The 20371-nt window shown below is 40.7% G+C and overlaps 1 pseudogene across 1 annotated transcript; it reads left to right on the top strand.

Moving 5' to 3' along the window:
* The first annotated feature begins 104 nt into the window (after window positions 1–104).
* Window positions 105–6020, top strand: LOC143550548 (serine carboxypeptidase-like; annotated as a pseudogene). Its single transcript, XR_013138338.1, has 8 exons — window positions 105–521; window positions 3579–3747; window positions 4129–4248; window positions 4334–4477; window positions 4568–4712; window positions 5256–5344; window positions 5414–5672; window positions 5757–6020. The product of XR_013138338.1 is annotated as a serine carboxypeptidase-like (transcript).
* The last annotated feature ends 14351 nt before the right edge of the window (window positions 6021–20371 follow it).

Raw genomic sequence — 20371 nt, 5'->3', positions numbered from 1 at the left:
GTTCATTTATGGTGGTTGAATAACTTTACAAGTAGGTAAAACATTCATGGGTATGGGTATATTACCAATGCAAATAAAACAATTATTTGAAAATGAGAATAAGCATTGAGATGATCACGGATACACTCTTTCTTCCCAAAACCACCCTTTACCTATACACTATTTCTTCCCAAAACTCGAATCTTCATTCCTCTAATGGACCGTTTGAGACTACTCCTCCCTCTCTTCCTCTCTCTCCTTTCTCCAGCGATCAGTTTCCGACTGCCGGACACTAAGTTACCTGCAACTCAAGCGAAGAAGCTCATCAGAGACCTCAATTTGTTCCCCAAACACTCTGTCAACATCGTCGAGCGTGATGCTACCAACACTTCTGTTGCGCGCTCGAAGATAGTCGAGAAGCTGTTTAGATTCCCTAACTACGTTGATTCTGATGGCGTTTCGGTTGAGGAGTTAGGCCATCATGCTGGCTATTACCAGAAAGCATTCTCATAATGTAACACCCCAACCCGGAACAGGCTAACGTGTTACTATTACAGATATCAAATCAACGCCACAATCCAAAATACAACAAAAATTAATGCAACCTACGTCATATTATTAAACAAAATGAATTAACTTTTATAAGCTTGAACTTCATTTTTATCTCTCATCACTAAATTCCCCGAATCCCGGATTACCTGTTAGCAAATAAGACAGACACAAACAAGAAAATACGGCTGAGCCAAAAATTGCCCAGTAACGGAAAGAACAATAGTATAGGTAAAAGCACACATAAGACAAAACACATACTGAAATAGAACTGAAACTATTGCGGATATAAAACCACGTTTTAGACCGAACTATAATTAAATGCGAAACATAATCCGATACACGATCGGGACGCAATCTGAATATACTCAAATTTAACCAAATGCGTATACACATATCAAAACGGACCAGAAATATAGCGAAACAAAATATGATTACTAAAATACACGACGATGATGTTAAAATAAAAGGGTCGTGTAATACGGAAGCACCCAGAGCCTAAACAGAGGGGTACACAGCTAGCTAGTCCATGCACCAAGGAGACGGTGTGGGTGGCGTGCACACATTGTTCCATCTCAAACAGAAGTCAGGAGTCAGGAGTCGGAGCTAAGATCGATCTATACGCCTCTAAGTGGCCAAGGTACTACATGAGTACTTTCAGAGACGCCGTGAACTTTGATTACGCACTGTCACGATAAGTGCCATGTCAGGAGTCAGGAGTCAGGAGTCGGAGCTAAGATCGATCTATACGCCTCTAAGTGGCCAATGTGCTACGAAAGCACAAGCTAGAGACGCCATAAACTTTTATTACGCACTGTCACGATAAGTGCATGCCGTTGACGCCCATACGACATTTCAGACATGCTCGGGTGATAGAGTACAAAAGATAACACCATATAACTAAACATATTCAAACCGAAACATGCAATAAAGAGTACAAAATAAATAATCTATTGCATGCTACAAAAATATATTATATAAGATAACTGAACTCAAAATATAACTGACGCGTAACGAAAATCCGTACTACAAAGTAACGGAATAGATTCAATACTATTAGTAAACGAGAACAAAAGCCGCACTACGAAGTAACGGAATATAATTAATACTATTAGAGAAAGAAACCAGAAACCGTACAACAAAGTAACAGACTATAATTAATACTAAGAGTAACAAAAACATAAACCGTACTATGAAGTAACAAGAAACAGAATCCGTACTATGAAGTAACGAAATAGAGTTAATATACTATGACTAAAAGTAAACGGAAACCGTACTACAAAATAACGGAATATAAATAATACTAAGAGCAAACAAAAACAGAATCCGTACTACGAAGTAACAGGAAACAGAATCCGTACAACAAAGTAACGGAGTATAAATAATACTAAAAGGAAACAAAAACAGAATCCGTACCTTGGTTTAGCAATCAAAGCAAAAAAAATGAACAAGTCGTCCATAACACGTATAAGAACCTATCATTTAGTTACATTTATATAACGAGTTAAACATATATAACTTAATTAAATTCGGCGACTCGTTAATTTTCCCGCGACGGCCACACTTATAAATCATGATCTATTAATAAAACTACTTGTCATATGATCGTTTTACTAATTATCCAAAAGTTTTAAGTTTTCAAAATATAAACATTTATATATATAACTTTGAATTACAAAAACCTTTTTTTTTGTCATGCAAGAAGTAGGATAACATGGCATAACTTTACTCAGAACACCAACCAATTCTTTATTTAACTAACACCTATAATTTGAATATTCATAAATTCTTATTAGTTATGTTTAGTTTTAATTCTAACCAACACACACCCCTACATATATCCATACGTACATACTAATTACTCACGTGAATGAATTGGACACCAATTTGACAATAGAGTATGCACTATTATATCTTTTCATATGCTTAAATCCTATATCTAAGTTTATTACTTTCAATATCCTTACTTAGAGTGCCAAAATCCAAATATAAACAAACAGATCCCAACGAAAGTTAAAGAAAATTCCTTTGTTTAAGATCATCATTTAAAAACATTGATTCCGATTACACAAGTTTTCGTCGCGGGAACAAATTAACTAACAAGAGCAACTTATGTACTAGAACAAGTTAAATCATGTACAAACCAGAAGCTAAGGATCGTAGCTACAACGACGTGGATTTCCGGCAACGGGTTGCGGTGGTGGCGAAGACCTCACGTGCACGAGCAGGGAATGGAAGTGAGCGGTGGTTGGCTGACTACCAGCAGCGTCGGCGAGGACTCGTGTAACGGTGGCTGCGGTGCCCGGTTTCTCCGGTGAGTTGCAGGGCGGTGGTGGTGCACGGTACTTGACGGTGGTGACGAAGTGAACTTGTCTCGCGACACGGAAGCAATGAAATTTGCAAGGATAGCAGCGATGAACTACTACAGGTCCGTGACGGTCCGTCGGCAGTGGAGTCACCGGCGACCGCTTGAATCAGAAACAAGGTAGGGTCACGTAGAGAGAGAGAGGCCAGTGGTGGTGGTTTAAAACAGTTGCGGCGGCGGTGGTTTTCAAGTAACGGCAGAACCGAATATGATGGCGGTAGGGTTTTGTGAGATTTATGTTGGAGTCTTATCGCGTTTGTGTATATATATATTAAACGAGTTATAAGCGTGATCAAATTCCTAAATAAGTTGATTGTTTGCTGCTCACGTTTGAATTTGAAACAAGTTGATCTAGATGATGATTGGAATATAAAATAATAAACATATGCTCAGTCATGAGTTTGAAATCATCTAGGTTTCAATTTTAAATTATTATTATTATTATTATTATTATTATTATATCATATTTTGTAAAACTAAAATTTACGGGTATTACACATAATGCCAAGTACATTCTCTAAAACATTATGTATATGATGCCTTCAACACTGTCAGATCACATATATTGTTCTATCACTTCTGTGCTTTCTTTGACAGACATGCGCTTGCTTATACCTCTTTGTTACTTTTAAAAAGGATTGAACAAATGAACAAGGACATGATGCTCAGTATTTGGATTGTGCAGGATGTTTTACTTTTACTTCCAGTCAAGAAACAACCAACATGACCCTGTAGTTATTTGGCTGACCGGAGGACCAGGTTGCAGCAGTGAGCTAGCCCTTTTCTATGAAAATGGTCCATTCAAGATTGGTGATAACTTAACCCTTGTCTGGAACGAGTATGGCTGGGACAAGGTAACCCTGTAGTTATTTGGCTGACCGGAGGACCAGGTTGCAGCAGTGAGCTAGCCCTTTTCTATGAAAATGGTCCATTCAAGATTGGTGATAACTTAACCCTTGTCTGGAACGAGTATGGCTGGGACAAGGTAACCCTGTAGTTATTTGGCTGACCGGAGGACCAGGTTGCAGCAGTGAGCTAGCCCTTTTCTATGAAAATGGTCCATTCAAGATTGGTGATAACTTAACCCTTGTCTGGAACGAGTATGGCTGGGACAAGGTAACTCTTTCTCGGTTGAATATTGATCATCATGTTTAAGAAATGATGATATTTTTGTCTCTTTATAACTTACCCTTTGTTTTAAAAAAATGCTTTACTTCAATTTTGTGCAATTTCAGGCATCAAATCTGATTTATGTTGATCAACCTACTGGGACCGGGTTTAGTTACAGCTCTGATAAAAGAGACATTCGCCATGATGAACAGGGTGTGAGTGATGATCTTTATGACTTCTTACAGGTATGCTGCTTTTTCTTATTGCTTGTGTTTATGATAATGATAACGATAACTATTAAAGATTTGATTTACTGGTGTTACATTTCAGGCGTTCTTTGCAGAGCATCCTGAACTTGTAAACAATGAATTTTACATTACTGGTTAATCATATGCTGGTCATTATATTCCTGCTGTTGCTGCTCGGGTCCACCAAGGAAACAAAGCTAAAGAAGGAATTCACATAAACCTAAAGGTTTCATTTTGTGTTTCGACTCATTTTCTTTACTTTTTTGCTTCTGAATTGAGTTGGTTTGCCTGTGCTTATGAATGAGTTGTTATATAGGGCTTTGCCATTGGAAATGGGCTCACAGATCCAGCAAACAAGGCTTATACAGATTATGCATTGGATATGGGACTTATCAAGGAATCCCAATATAAACGCATTAACTTGATCGTGCCTGTGTGTGAAGCTGCAATAAAAGTGTGTGGTAATCTTGCATCTCTCTCTCTCTCTCTCTCTCTCTCTCTCACACACACACACTCAGGGGTGTAAACGAGCCGAGCTCGACTAGACTTGAGCGAGAGCTTGGATCAGTTCGAGCATTATTTCCAAAGCTCTAGCTTGGCTTGTTTATTATTTATTAATTAGTTTTGTACGTTTATATTTATTTTTTTATAAATGATTTAATTATATTTTTTATATATAACATAATATATATTTTTAGTTATTTTTATCACAATTTTATATGTATTAATAATTGTTATATAAATATATATTGAATATAAATAATAAAAATTAATATAAGCAATAGGCTTGTTTAGGCTCGCGAACCGACTTTAGCTTGGTAGGTGAAGCTTAGGATCGAGGACGTTTAATAAACAAGCTTATTTTTGGGCTTGAGCTTGTTTAAGCTTGCCTCGGTTCAAGCTTTTAACGAGCCGATCTCGAGTAGCTCACGAGCGGTTTGCTTGTTTACACCCATACGCACCTGTGATCACTTTCTCCTGCTGAAATTTAGTTTTCATTATAGACACTAATGGAACGGTGTCTTGTTTGGCCGGATACTTGGTATGCAACGGAATTTTCAGTTCAATCATCTCTATAATCGGCAAGATCAACGTAAGAAACCTTGGTTTTTCCTAGTATTTAACAATTTATACCAGTTTTAACATTGTATTCGGTTTTTAGTATTATGACATTAGAAAAGAGTGTATTGGGAGCTTATGCTATGATTTCTCAGACGTGGAAACGCTTCTTAACGAGAAATCAGTTCGTCAAGCTCTTGGAGTCGGAGATATAGAGTTCGTTTCTTGTAGCACAAGCGTTTATCAAGCTTTGCTAATGGATTGGATGAAGAATCTTGAAGTTGGCATTCCTGATCTTTTAGAAGATGGAATTAAGTTGCTTGTGTATGCTGGAGAATATGACCTTGTCTGCAACTGGCTCGGTTAGTGTTCACTGTCCGTGTACTAGACTATTAAAATCTTGATTATTATTCTTATTATTGTTTTTTTGTTTGTTTTGGGTATAGGTAATTCGAGATGGGTTCATGCTATGGAATGGAAAGGAAAAGAAAAGTTTAATTGCTTCTTTGGAAGTTCCTTTTGAAGTTGATGGAACCGAAGCGGGTTTGCTTAAAAGCTATGGACCGCTTAGCTTCCTAAAGGTTCATGATGAGGGCCATATGGTTCCAATGGATCAGCCCCGGGCTGCATTGGAGATGTTAAAGAGGTGGACCAAAGGTTCGCTTAAGGAACCTGCAAGGGACTCTGGATCTTTGGTTTCCTCCATATGATTAGAGTTGTGTCCGGGATGGACGCAGTGATAATAATATTGGCGATTGTGTTGATGGTAGCGGTGGAGTGATGCAATCGTGTCGATGGTCGCCTATTTGTGTCTGTTTTATGATGATAAGTTCTATAAGTTGAACATTTTGATCAGCAATTTAACTCGAGTAAACATAAGTCATCAGTTGCCCAAATGAACCTGGTTTTATTGTTCTTGAAAAGTTACTCATGATTACAACCCTTAATGAAAAGCATGAATAGAACATGCCAATTTTCTCCTAAGGGCAAGGTGTGGTAGCACAATATGTGCACAAGTGTTAGGTAGTTCATTGATTTTACATCTTTGTGATCAGCTAATTTCTTGCTCATTCAAAGAATGGCCTCACTATATTTCATCATTTACGTATGTATTGAACTAGTGAAGAGGTAGGTCCCAGCAGAGCCCAGTTGGACCCACAGACTCACCTTGAAAAGGGACGTCTGCGCAGTTCAACCCGCAAGACTCCTTAACGGACGTCTGCGCGGTTGAACCCGCAAGACTAAACTAAAGGAACGTCTGCGCAGAAACCAACTGGATCAGCAGGACCCACCACGCTCAGAGACGTGACGTCCTCATGTGCGGTACGCAAGCTGTCCCCGCAGGAAACGCCTCCCAATGGTTTCCAGGTACTCCGCCTGTTCCCGCAGTTACGGATACCGGCCATCAGGGAAGGCCACCCGCGCAGCATGGCTACACGCACAAGGCTTAACTCTCATAATAATTCAGCAGTCACCTGAAGAAGGAATGAGCAAGCCGGGAACATTCCCGCACAAAGGCGGGAGGGGGAATACTCCCGCCCAAATGAGCCAGTCCGTACGATACTGAGGATCTTTTACTGTACCTGACGAGGTATGGGCAAAAGATCTGTCCAAAGATACGACAGCTCATTGACAACAGTATGGCGAGCAGCATGCTCTTGTACTGTATGTCACTATTGGCCGCTACCTACTCACCAACTCCTGACATACCACGTGCATAGCCTGTAGTTGGTGAAAAAGGAATAGTACACAGCAGGCCTGGTCACTATCAGCCGCTGCCTACTCACCAACTACCAGCATGGCACGTGCGTAGGCCACTGTTGGTGGAACAGGAATACTATTTAGCAGGTCACACCTCCTTGGAAACCTACCTTCGGCTATAAATACCACAAATGGTATGATCATCTCATCTTAACATATCTTATCATATTATACCTGATATCTGCTCTAGCAATCTCTTAATATACATTTATATTTAAAGAGCAATCTAGTCTGATTCTCACGCCGGAGGGTGGTCACAAGGAGGAACCCCCCCTTCTCAGTGACAAGCTCACGGTGTCTGTTTTGCAGGTTATCAGAAGAACCATCTTTGCCGGGTCTAACCCCTCGTGGGAAACAGCTATCTAACCCCCAGGTTACCCGTAATCTGCCCGGGGTCCGGTTAGTGTTTCTTCAACTAGTTTTTTTATCCGGCGCAAGGGTCGTTAAAACTCACACGGTGTCAAAACTTAAGCATTGAGCTGGTAAGTCGACACAAATTCAGTTGGTTTCGGTGGCGTGTGTTATTGTACCAGAATTAAAACCAAATATAAAACAAAAAATATATAAAAATTGAGGTGGACCAATGTGGTGGCGCCGGTCGGTAAACTCGAGTGTTGGTAAAACTCGACTGTTGTCGATCCCAGGCGGTGAGTTTACAAGAATTCGGTCGGATTCTGTCACGTTTGTTATGATATCGGAACTAAAAAATAAAATAATTGACGTTCAGTCGGTTTTCGTTACGTTCGTTACGATTACTGAAGTAAAAAACAAAAATAAAATTTATGGGCCAGTTTGGTGCCACCAAGTGGCCCAATAGGACACTTGCGGTACCAAACTTGTTATTTGCTATATATTAATAATTTCTTAAACTCAACTTAGAATCATAGAAATTACTTTAATATCAGTAACTAAAGTTAGTAAACACAGGCAGGACACCATGATTTTTTTTGAGCGGCCATCTTTTATTAAACATTCAAAAGGAGACTAGCAGGCAGCTAGCCTTCGCATAAGTACATATACATCATTCTTCTCATTCTAGGCACACCATTTTGTTAAACTTTTGACAAACGAATCAAGAACACAAATCACAAACTTACATAAAAATTTTTATGCAACACTTTTCTTGGTTATATGAAAAAGGAACAAATACAGCAAATAGCAAAAACTAACGGGCTCTTTATAACCCTTGGATACGGCTTCCTAACAAACTCAACGTAGATGACTTTGACTCCAAACAAATTAGAAAATAAGTAAACAAACAAAAGATAAACTTCAATTTTAAATAAAATAAAGGATAATGATGATAATTAATTTCCAAGCTATCCAATGAACCATCCTATATTTTCAAGTGTTGTTTATGCTTCACACATTTGATATTTCTTGGTATTTTTCACTCATAAGAATGTGAGTCGTTGGATGTTTCCTTTAGCCTATCAATTGACACTCATGTCTTATTGAAAAGAGCTTCATTTCTTGTCTTCCACAAACACTGGCACGTCATGAGGATAATTGATTGAATTACTTTCGTCTTTATGGCTTGTGCCCTCATATTTAACTGCTCTTTAAAAAGATTTATAACCTCAAAAGCATAACACCCCCCCCCCACCCCGAAAAAAAAAAGCCACGTAGCATGACACTAATAGGTGTTCTATCTAGTGTAACTTGGTACAACTGACATAGATTTGTTGCTTCTAAAACCCCTCGTTTATTTAGCACGTCCGATGTTGGGAATATTTTAATACATTTTTTACTATTTGACTTCAATATAAATTAATTTCCAACAAAAATTAGGTATTGTTTTTTGAACTCTTATTAAGGGTGATGCTAAAAAGACAATCCTCATATATATATATATACATGTGACTGGTACATTATATGTATAATATATCATTCTCTCAAGTCATCAGATTGCTTTATTTGTAAATGAAGGTTTCTCACGCATTTGACCCGAATTCATGGGTAAAGGTCTCACCAAACCCAGATATCTCTTTAATGGGTTTTAACATCTCATTATATTAAAAAATAATCTCATAAAATATTTGATATGAAAATCTCATAAAATAGAGATATATTCAAAATTAATATCCTATTTTATTTAAAAAAAAGACAGAATTACAAATTTTGTCCTTTAAAAAAAGCCAAATTACGGTTCGTGTCCTTTTCTAAGTTTCCTTGCAGGCGGTGTACTTTAAACTTTTTTTTTCTACACGTTATTGTGACATCTGCCCTGATCCGACCCGACCCAGGTACCCGTTTCTCTTATCCGATCTCTTTCTTTTATGATTTAATATTTATTTATACTTATATTTTACTTTTAATAATAATATATATATATTTTCCTTCCCGCCTCTCTCTCTCTTTCTTTCCGCCGTCCCATCCCTCTTCTCTCTTTCCGCCTTCTGTTCCCTCTTGTCGCTGTCCCGCCCTTAAGCCTTGTTTCCTCTTTTTCTTCTAACTCTTTGCTTGTCCTTTGGTTCTTCCCGCCTAAGGATGTCTGCAGCTCCAAGCGCCAGACTCCTTACATAGGAAGCCTGCGTGAAGACATCTTGTTCCTGCGATGCGTGAAGAGAACTCTTCTCGCAGCGCGCTAAGAATGCATGTTCTTCCCGCAATGCGCTAAGAATGTATGTTCTTCCCGCGATGCGCTTAGAATTCTTGTTCTTCACGCAGCACGCTAAGGATTTGTGATTCTTCCCGCAGTACGCTAAGGATTGTTGTGCCAGCCTTCGCGCTCGCGCACTTAGCCTTCTCGCGCTAAACCCCTTTTGAGTTTTCTTCTGTTTAATCTAGCCGTTTGCTTTTGTGTTGTCTTATCTTTTGAGCCGTTGACCTAACCCATCTAATGTCTGAATAGTTACTTTCGGCGCAGCATGCGCACCAACCCCATTGGTTGACAGATAAAGTGACTGACATTATCTTTTGAGATCTGCTTTTGCTATGCTTGACCAGTACCTTTATCTGACCTGCCCATGCCTTTTTACTGTTCGCTGTCAGCTTTATCTTGCCCCTGCAGCTGCCATATCTTTTGATATCTTTTGCTTTTGGAATCTTTTGCTTTTTGAGATCTTTTCCCCTTTTCCTAGGGATTGTGTTCCCTAGGGTTTCTCTATAAATAATAACATTATTTTTCCTAACACTACACACACAAAACACTTAATCTCTCCTGTTCTCTTGCTCCTTGCTCTCTCTGCCGTCTTCCTCTCTGCCTCCGTCTTCCTCCCTGTTCTGCCCTGCTTTTCCGGTAATATATATATATATTATATAATAATTTACTTATTAATTATGCTAACTTATTATCAAGACTTAAAACAGATCATTAAAACAATAATCTTATTTATAGGTTAACTTGTGCTTGTTTAAAGTTGGTTCTTGCTTTATCTTACACCGCATCGTTTATCAAGTGAGTTATCTCGTATCTAATCCCTTTTTATTTTAAATGCTTTGGGATGTTCATGTGTTCATACAAAACTTGAGTCTTAAACTGTTTATGAACTTTAGTCGCGCAGTATCCCATGTGTTGAGGACGTAGACTTGGCTGTTTATTTGTATGTGTGGATCATTAACCGTATTGACGGTCTATTCCGCAGTTTTCATGGTACCATTAGATGAACACGGGAGAACTATCGTTTATGATTTTCTCTTTTGTTACACTTGCACAGTTAGTCTTGTTTGTGAGCTCAATTGTGAGCACTGGCAGTCTTGTCTCTTAGAGTTGGTCCCGATCAGATTACACCCTTGTTGAAAACCAGACATACACATGTTGCGCGCAGATTTATTGTTATCTATGTATTGTACTAAACTTGATTTCTCACCAACACGCAAGTGTTTGACGTTTATTTTAACACATGTTCAGGTTTGCAGTAGATGTTTTGGAGCTTGTGGACACGTAGGACGTTTTTACTTTTGGACCTAGAATTAAAATGTATCAAGACTAGTTAATGTTGTTTGAATGTTATAATTTATAATATATTGATTTATGTTTGATTTATGTATTTTATTTTCCCCGCTGCGCGTGCGCGATAAAATGTGTATTAATAAATATTGACACCAATAGTGTCACGAGTAATGAAACAATATGTGGCGCCCCGATGTATAATCCGCCTTTGGTCGGGGTGTTACAGATTGGTATCAGAGCTCGTTGACTTTAGGATAGGTGGTTAGACGTAACGGCCTAGAATACCTAAGAGTCCCTTCTCGCGCATGAGAGAAATCTCATGTTTGCGCGCTTATTGTTAATTACTCGTTATTTATGAATATGCTCGCACTTGCGCAGTATATGATTTTATGTTTTATTCCGCGATATTTCGATTTTTGTGAATTTCGATTTTTATTGATTTTACTTACATATTCGTTTGTTGGGATTGAAAATCCGAAAAGTCATGGTGATACATGAATAGTTGATTTTCAATTTCCATTTACGATTATGTTCTGAGGTTGGAGACTTGAAAAGTCATGGTGATACATGAATTGTCAACCTCCAATACTCATTTTCTTGTATATTTTATATTGAAGATTGGAAAGTCATGGTGATACATGAATCGTCAATCTCCAATACTCGTTTACTCGTATATTTTAAATTGGGAATTCGGAAAGTCATGGTGATACATGAATTGTCGATTTTTGATTCGAATTTGTTACCTTTATTAAGTCTGCATTTTGGGTCATTTATTTTACTTTAACTTTTGATAGCATCTAACTCCGTGAAACCAAGCTTTATAAAGTTATACTTTGCGATAAAACCAAGATATTAACTAAAATTAAAACTTTTATAGAATGCCTCCGCTATCTCGCCGATTTCAGAGAAGAGAAGCCTCGCGCATGCGTAGACAGCAACGTTCCCAGGAAATGGCCGCCGCAATAGCCCAAGCTTTGAGCCAAAACAATACCAATACCTCGAGTTATAACATTAAGTCCTTTAATGCGGGTAACCCTCCAAAGTTCACAGGTCTTGAAGGAGCCACCGTGATGCTCCAATGGCTCGAAAAGATTGAAAACACTTTCCTTCACACCCAATGCCCCTCAGAAAGACGAACCCTATATGCTTCCAGTGTCCTGGAATCCAGAGCGCTTACATGGTGGAATGGAGTAGCCCATGCGCGTGGCGCAGAAGCTGCTTCTAGCATGACATGGGAGGAATTCAAGGAAATTCTTACGCGAGAATTCTGCCCTCCCAACGAAATTAAGCGCCTGGAGGAAGAATTCTGGAACTTGAAGCAATACAGCGGTGAAGCGCGCGAGTACGCGACGCGCTTCCACGAGCTAAGCTTACTGGTCCCTCACCTTGTTACCCCTTCACGCCGAGCAATCGAGAAATTCCTTGGGGGTCTCCCCATGGAAATTCAAGATTCTGTATGGGCCAGAAACCCAGTTACCCTCTCTGACGCCATTGAGTTGGCCGCTGTGCTCAGCGACAACCATGTCAGAGCAGGAACCCTGTTCCTGCGGGGATCTGAGAAGACCAAACCCACCAAAACTGCCCCTGAACCCGCAGAAACCAAACCTGAACCCTCAAACCGTAACAACCTCAAGCGCAGGCGCAAGGCCTATGCGCTTACCAACCCGCCCATTGTCCAGCAACCCGCATACCAACCCCCAGTTTACGCGCCTAACCCTCTGTCAGCTTACCCAACTCCCCCTGTAGTTCACAACTATGCCCTAACCAATCCAGCACTCCCTGCCCCGCCTCCTAAGAAACCTTACACAGGAAACCATCCCTTTTGCTCAACCTGTAGATTTCACCACCCAACCCAAACCCCGTGTCGACTTTGTAACCGATGTGGCCGTACTGGTCACACTGCTGAAAACTGTAGAGTCCTTCCCGCAAATCCAATTTCGCCAACACCACCAGTCTACCCGCAGAACCCACAATCAATCTACCAAAACCCACGACCCAGATCGTGCTTTAACTGCGGTGATCCCAGTCATTTCCGGAACGCGTGCCCGAGACTGCAAGTGCAAATCACACAAGCGAATCCGGTGAACCAGATTTCGAACCAAGTGACGCGTGGACGAGCTTTTAACATAACCGCGCACCAAGCGCAAGCGAATAATGACGTAGTTAATGGTACATTTTTGCTTAACGGATTTTATGCTTCTGTACTTTTTGATACTGGCGCCGATCGAAGCTTTATCTCTCGCGCCTTCGAGCAGAAGCTTGCGCGACCGCGCAACGATTTAAAAGAAGATTTTTCAGTTGAATTGGCTAACGGTGAAACTGTTTTAATTAACTCGGTGATTAAAGATTGTACGCTTAACCTTAACGAAAACGATTTTCTGATTGACCTCATCCCTATGCCTCTTGGAAGCTTTGATGTTATCATTGGTATGGACTGGCTCTCGAAGAATCGCGCCGAAGTTATTTGCGCCAAGAAATTGATTCGCATACCTCGAGAAAATGGTGATCTTTACATTTACGGCGAAAAACCCTCCAGTGGTCTTAAACTTATGTCTTGCGCCGAAGCCCAAAGACTCATGCGGAAGAAGTGTATTGCATTTCTAGCCCATGTGGTTAAACCTGTTGAAGAGAAGAAGCTTCGCGATATCCCTGTTGTGCGTGATTTCCCTGAAGTTTTTCCTGATGATCTTCCTGGTATCCCTCCCGCTCGTGAAGTCGAGTTTCGTATTGATCTTGTCCCTGGCGCTTCCCCCGTGGCTAAATCTCCTTATCGTCTTGCACCCGCTGAGATGCAAGAATTGGCAAGCCAACTTCAAGAGTTGACTGCTAAAGGATTCATTCGCCCTAGCTCTTCGCCCTGGGGTGCTCCGGTGTTGTTCGTTAAAAAGAAAGATGGATCGTTTCGCATGTGTATTGATTACCGCGAGTTGAACAAACTCACCATTAAAAACCGGTATCCCTTACCGCGTATTGACGACCTCTTTGATCAACTCCAAGGTGCCTCTTGTTTCTCGAAGATTGATCTCCGCTCTGGCTATCACCAGTTGCGCATCCGCGATGAAGATGTTCCGAAGACTGCTTTTCGAACTCGTTATGGCCATTTTGAATTCTTGGTCATGTCCTTCGGTCTAACCAACGCACCCGCCGTTTTCATGGATCTAATGAATCGGGTGTGTAGGCCTTTCTTGGATAAATTCGTGATCGTGTTTATCGATGATGTTCTGGTGTATTCTAAGACCAAGGCCGAGCATGAGCAACATCTTCGGTTAGTGTTGCAGAAGCTTCGAACCGAGCAGCTCTATGCTAAGCTTTCCAAGTGTGAATTCTGGTCTGATGAAGTACAGTTTCTTGGTCATGTTGTAAACAAGATGGGTATTCATGTCGACCCATCCAAGATTGAAGCAATCAAGAACTGGATTACGCCATCCTCTCCTTCTGAGATCCGTTCCTTTTTAGGCTTAGCTGGTTATTACCGGCGCTTTATTTCGAACTTTTCAAAGATCGCTTTGCCTTTAACAGCTCTTACGCACAAAGGTAAACCGTATATTTGGGGCTCGAAGCAAGAAGAAGCCTTTCTGACGCTCAAGCGTTTGTTGTGTGAAGCTCCTGTTCTTGCACTACCTGAGGGTAATGATGATTTTGTCGTGTACTGCGATGCCTCCAACCAAGGTCTCGGTTGTGTTCTTATGCAACGAGGCAAGGTTATCGCTTACGCATCGAGGCAACTCAAGGTTCACGAGAAGAATTATACAACTCACGACCTCGAACTTGGTGCAGTTGTTTTTGCCTTGAAGATCTGGAGACACTACCTTTATGGTACTAAGTGTATCCTCTACACTGACCATAAAAGCCTTCAGCATATCTTTGATCAAAAGGAACTTAACATGAGACAACGCCGATGGAGCGAACTCATCAGCGATTACGATTGTGAGATCCGGTATCATCCTGGTAAGGCTAATGTGGTAGCCGATGCGCTCAGCCGAAAACCCTGCCAGCTTAACTGTATTTTGCCGCGCACGCATCTTCACTTCGCGCCGATTCAAAGCAACCTTGAATCGCGTATTCGTGACGCGCAGCGCGCATCCATCAGTAATGGTAACCTTCGCGCCGAGTTAGCGTGTGGCGCGGAAGCGCACTTTGTCCCTAATCTGAGTGGAATTCTCTGCTATCTCAATCGCATCTGGATTCCCTTTGATGAGAATCTTCGCGCAGATATCCTGAGTGAAGCGCACAAATCTCGGTATTCTATTCATCCCGGCGCTGATAAGATGTACAAGGATTTGCGCATAACTTATTGGTGGCCCGGTATGAAAAAGGATATTGCTGTGTTCGTAGCTAAGTGCCTGACTTGTTCTAAAGTTAAAGCTGAACACCAACGTCCATCTGGTTTGCTCGAACAACCAGAAATTCCTACGTGGAAATGGGAATGTGTAGCGATGGACTTTATTACCAAGTTACCTTTGACAGCAAGCAAGCATGATAGCATTTGGGTAATAGTGGATCGATTGACTAAGTCTGCTCACTTCCTGCCCATTCGTGAAAACTACCGTGTTGAGCAGCTCGCGCAGCTTTATGTCAAGGATATTGTCTGCCGCCATGGTACTCCTTTGAGCATCATATCCGATCGCGATGGCCGTTTTATATCTCGCTTTTGGAAATCTCTCCAATCTGCGCTAGGAACTCGCTTGGACATGAGTACGGCATATCATCCTCAGACTGACGGTCAGTCTGAGCGAACTATTCAAACCCTTGAGGATATGCTCCGATCTTGTGTTCTTGATTTTGGAGGTAATTGGGATTCGCACCTGCCTTTGATCGAGTTCTCTTATAATAACAGCTATCATTCCAGTATTGGTATGGCCCCATTTGAAGCACTTTACGGTCGTAAGTGCCGCTCCCCGATCTGTTGGAGCGAAGTGGGTGAAACTCAAATCACAGGACCCGAACTTGTTCAAGAGACAACCGATAAAATCGCCAAGATCCGTGATCATCTGCTGACTGCCCGAAGCCGACAGAAGAGTTACGCAGATCGTAGGCGAAAGCCTCTCGAATTTCAAGTTGGTGATCTTGTTCTCCTCAAGGTGTCGCCTTGGAAAGGTGTTGTCCGCTTTGGGAAGAAGGGTAAGCTTGCTCCTCGTTATGTTGGTCCATTCAAGATTCTCGCGCGTGTGGGAAAAGTTGCCTACAGACTTGACCTGCCGCCCGCGCTCAGTAATGTGCATCCAACGTTCCATGTATCCAATCTCAAGAAGTGTTTAGCTGACGAGAACCTTCACATTCCACTTGATGAAGTTCAAATTGATGAATCTATGCATTTCGTTGAGAAGCCTGTTGAGATTATGGATCGCGAGGTTAAGCAAACCAAGCGCAGTCGTATCCCTATCGTGAAAGTTCGCTGGGAGTCCAAGCGCGGAGCCGAGTTTACATGGGAAAGGGAAGATCAAATGAAGATCAAGTACCCGCACCTGTTCTCTGCGCAACCTACTTCGAGATAAATTTCGGGACGAAATTTCTTAAAGTAGGGGAGACTGTGACATCTGCCCTGATCCGACCCGACCCAGGTACCCGTTTCTCTTATCCGATCTCTTTCTTTTATGATTTAATATTTATTTATACTTATATTTTACTTTTAATAATAATATATATATATTTTCCTTCCCGCCTCTCTCTCTCTTTCTTTCCGCCGTCCCATCCCTCTTCTCTCTTTCCGCCTTCTGTTCCCTCTTGTCGCTGTCCCGCCCTTAAGCCTTGTTTCCTCTTTTTCTTCTAACTCTTTGCTTGTCCTTTGGTTCTTCCCGCCTAAGGATGTCTGCAGCTCCACGCGCCAGACTCCTTACATAGGAAGCCTGCGTGAAGACATCTTGTTCCTGCGATGCGTGAAGAGAACTCTTCTCGCAGCGCGCTAAGAATGCATGTTCTTCCCGCAATGCGCTAAGAATGTATGTTCTTCCCGCGATGCGCTTAGAATTCTTGTTCTTCACGCAGCACGCTAAGGATTTGTGATTCTTCCCGCAGTACGCTAAGGATTGTTGTGCCAGCCTTCGCGCTCGCGCACTTAGCCTTCTCGCGCTAAACCCCTTTTGAGTTTTCTTCTGTTTAATCTAGCCGTTTGCTTTTGTGTTGTCTTATCTTTTGAGCCGTTGACCTAACCCATCTAATGTCTGAATAGTTACTTTCGGCGCAGCATGCGCACCAACCCCATTGGTTGACAGATAAAGTGACTGACATTATCTTTTGAGATCTGCTTTTGCCATGCTTGACCAGTACCTTTATCTGACCTGCCCATGCCTTTTTACTGTTCGCTGTCAGCTTTATCTTGCCCCTGCAGCTGCCATATCTTTTGATATCTTTTGCTTTTGGAATCTTTTGCTTTTTGAGATCTTTTCCCCTTTTCCTAGGGATTGTGTTCCCTAGGGTTTCTCTATAAATAATAACATTATTTTTCCTAACACTACACACACAAAACACTTAATCTCTCCTGTTCTCTTGCTCCTTGCTCTCTCTGCCGTCTTCCTCTCTGCCTCCGTCTTCCTCCCTGTTCTGCCCTGCTTTTCCGGTAATATATATATATTATATAATAATTTACTTATTAATTATGCTAACTTATTATCAAGACTTAAAACAGATCATTAAAACAATAATCTTATTTATAGGTTAACTTGTGCTTGTTTAAAGTTGGTTCTTGCTTTATCTTACACCGCATCGTTTATCAAGTGAGTTATCTCGTATCTAATCCCTTTTTATTTTAAATGCTTTGGGATGTTCATGTGTTCATACAAAACTTGAGTCTTAAACTGTTTATGAACTTTAGTCGCGCAGTATCCCATGTGTTGAGGACGTAGACTTGGCTGTTTATTTGTATGTGTGGATCATTAACCGTATTGACGGTCTATTCCGCAGTTTTCATGGTACCATTAGATGAACACGGGAGAACTATCGTTTATGATTTTCTCTTTTGTTACACTTGCACAGTTAGTCTTGTTTGTGAGCTCAATTGTGAGCACTGGCAGTCTTGTCTCTTAGAGTTGGTCCCGATCAGATTACACCCTTGTTGAAAACCAGACATACACATGTTGCGCGCAGATTTATTGTTATCTATGTATTGTACTAAACTTGATTTCTCACCAACACGCAAGTGTTTGACGTTTATTTTAACACATGTTCAGGTTTGCAGTAGCTGTTTTGGAGCTTGTGGACACGTAGGACGTTTTTACTTTTGGACCTAGAATTAAAATGTATCAAGACTAGTTAATGTTGTTTGAATGTTATAATTTATAATATATTGATTTATGTTTGATTTATGTATTTTATTTTCCCCGCTGCGCGTGCGCGATAAAATGTGTATTAATAAATATTGACACCAATAGTGTCACGAGTAATGAAACAATATGTGGCGCCCCGATGTATAATCCGCCTTTGGTCGGGGTGTTACAGTTATGTCCTTTACGCTAACTGGGTTAGAAAAACTCAGTTAAATGCCCTCACGTGAGGCGCATGTGAGGGCATTTTTGTCTTTTTGCCTACCCTGCAACTTCTTCTTCCTCTTTCTTCTTCATTTTTGTTCTTGCATATATTGTTTTGTGTAGATCTTGCTGCATTGATACCACATGCCACACCCCATCGCCGGCCCCCTTTTTCTCACTTCACGGCTCCACCACCGTCGCCCCTTCCAATTTCGGCCACACATCCGAGGATTTCGCATACAAGCTTCGCACATGGGATGCGAAATCCCCAGTTTCGCATGGGGTTTCGCTTGGGAGTTTCGCTTCCCGATGATTCGCGTGCCGGGATTCGCGCGAAATGGGTTTCCAAATATGGCTCGATAGGTTCATGTGGGGTTTGGATCTGGGTTCTTAATGGTTCGGTCTTGCGGGTTAACTAGCCAGCCGACGGGTTCGGATACGAGATTCACCAGCCCATTTATGGTTCACATGGTTTAGATCTTGTTTAGTGGGTCGCACCTCGGGTTTCGTGACTGACCACTGTTAACCGGAAACGGGTTTCCAACTCGCCGGAATTTCGTTTGCATTTTATACTATTATTTGTATTATTTAGTTTTCTTTTGGCCAAACTCTCTTGCTATTGTTACTGTTATTAGATTCAATCGAATCCCGTGTATATTGAGTCCGTTTATGTCAGTGAGATGAGGCAGCTGGCGGCGATTGGGCGGAGGGTGGTGGTCCAGTGGCGGAAGAGGAGGAAGTGGGCGGAGGAGTAGATGGTTAAGAAGATGGAGAAGAAGAGTGGGAGGTATGGTGATGAAATTGGGATGGTGGGATCCATTGGTGAAACCCTAGATTGTTAATTGATGAATCCAAAGTGTGTGTGTTAATAGATACAGAAACAGAAGTAGTGAAAATGAAGAAGAAGAAGAAGAAGTTGCGGGGTAGGAAAAAAGACAAAAATGCCCTCACATGCGCCTCACGTGAGGGCATTTAACTGAGTTTTTCTAACCCAGTTAGCGTAAAGGACATAACGTGTAGAAAAAAAAAGTTTAAAGTACACCGCCTGCAAGGAAAATTAGAAAAGGACACGAACCGTAATTTGGCTTTTTTTAAAGAACAAAATTTGTAATTCTGGCGGATATTATCTATAATTAAGGAACAATTTTAAAATAAAGAAAATAAACGGGTAATGAGTATCATCAAACCCAGATATCTTTTAAATCGGATTATAACACATCATTTATTTGTGAAACCATTTTATCATCAAATCTCAAGTATACGTATCTTCATAGAACCCATCTAACCATTTTCTCTCCCGTATAATATTTACTTTATAACTTCATATCTTTATAATTTATTTGTAAAATATAAAATAAAATAAAATTAGACACAAGGAAAAGGTCCAGTTAAGTTTTTATCTATCTGTTTGTTTTTTCACCTTGGTCTTTTTTTCTTTCCTTCCCGTTAACAAAATCCTCCACCGGACCTCCGATCCCCGTCGATCTTGCACGCCACGTTCAACCGCTAATCACAATCAAATTCAGGTTATTATATATAACCTTTACACTCTCACCTACCTGCTTATTGTTAGGCCTCGTAATTTAAAACCACCTGATTGATTAATTGATTTCTAGGGTTTACTTTTTCTTTTTTACTATTGATTCCGTTAACCTATTCATTCTCTTTGTTAACAACACATTTTATTTATTACACCAATTGCTTCTTCAGTGTTTGCAAGTTCATGAATGAATGTATGCATCATCTCCTCAGATTTATTGGATCCCCAAAATTATGCCACCACTAAAGTTTCCAATACCTTTGATTACCTTATGATTGTTAATTATGCTGAATTTGCAGTCAGTCCAGTTGTCATAATTGCAGTTTAATAGTTATTATTGAAATTACAAGTTCAATTCTGTATAGTATTTATTTATTGATTGATTGATTATATGTGATCACA

Source organism: Bidens hawaiensis, unplaced genomic scaffold, assembly GCF_021521415.1.
Source record: "Bidens hawaiensis isolate Kalapana, Puna unplaced genomic scaffold, B.hawaiensis_p1.1 tig00016045_1, whole genome shotgun sequence".
NCBI lineage: Eukaryota > Viridiplantae > Streptophyta > Magnoliopsida > Asterales > Asteraceae > Bidens > Bidens hawaiensis.
The sequence above is the reverse complement of the archived record's forward strand: the minus strand, read 5'-3'. Positions and strand labels throughout refer to the sequence as shown.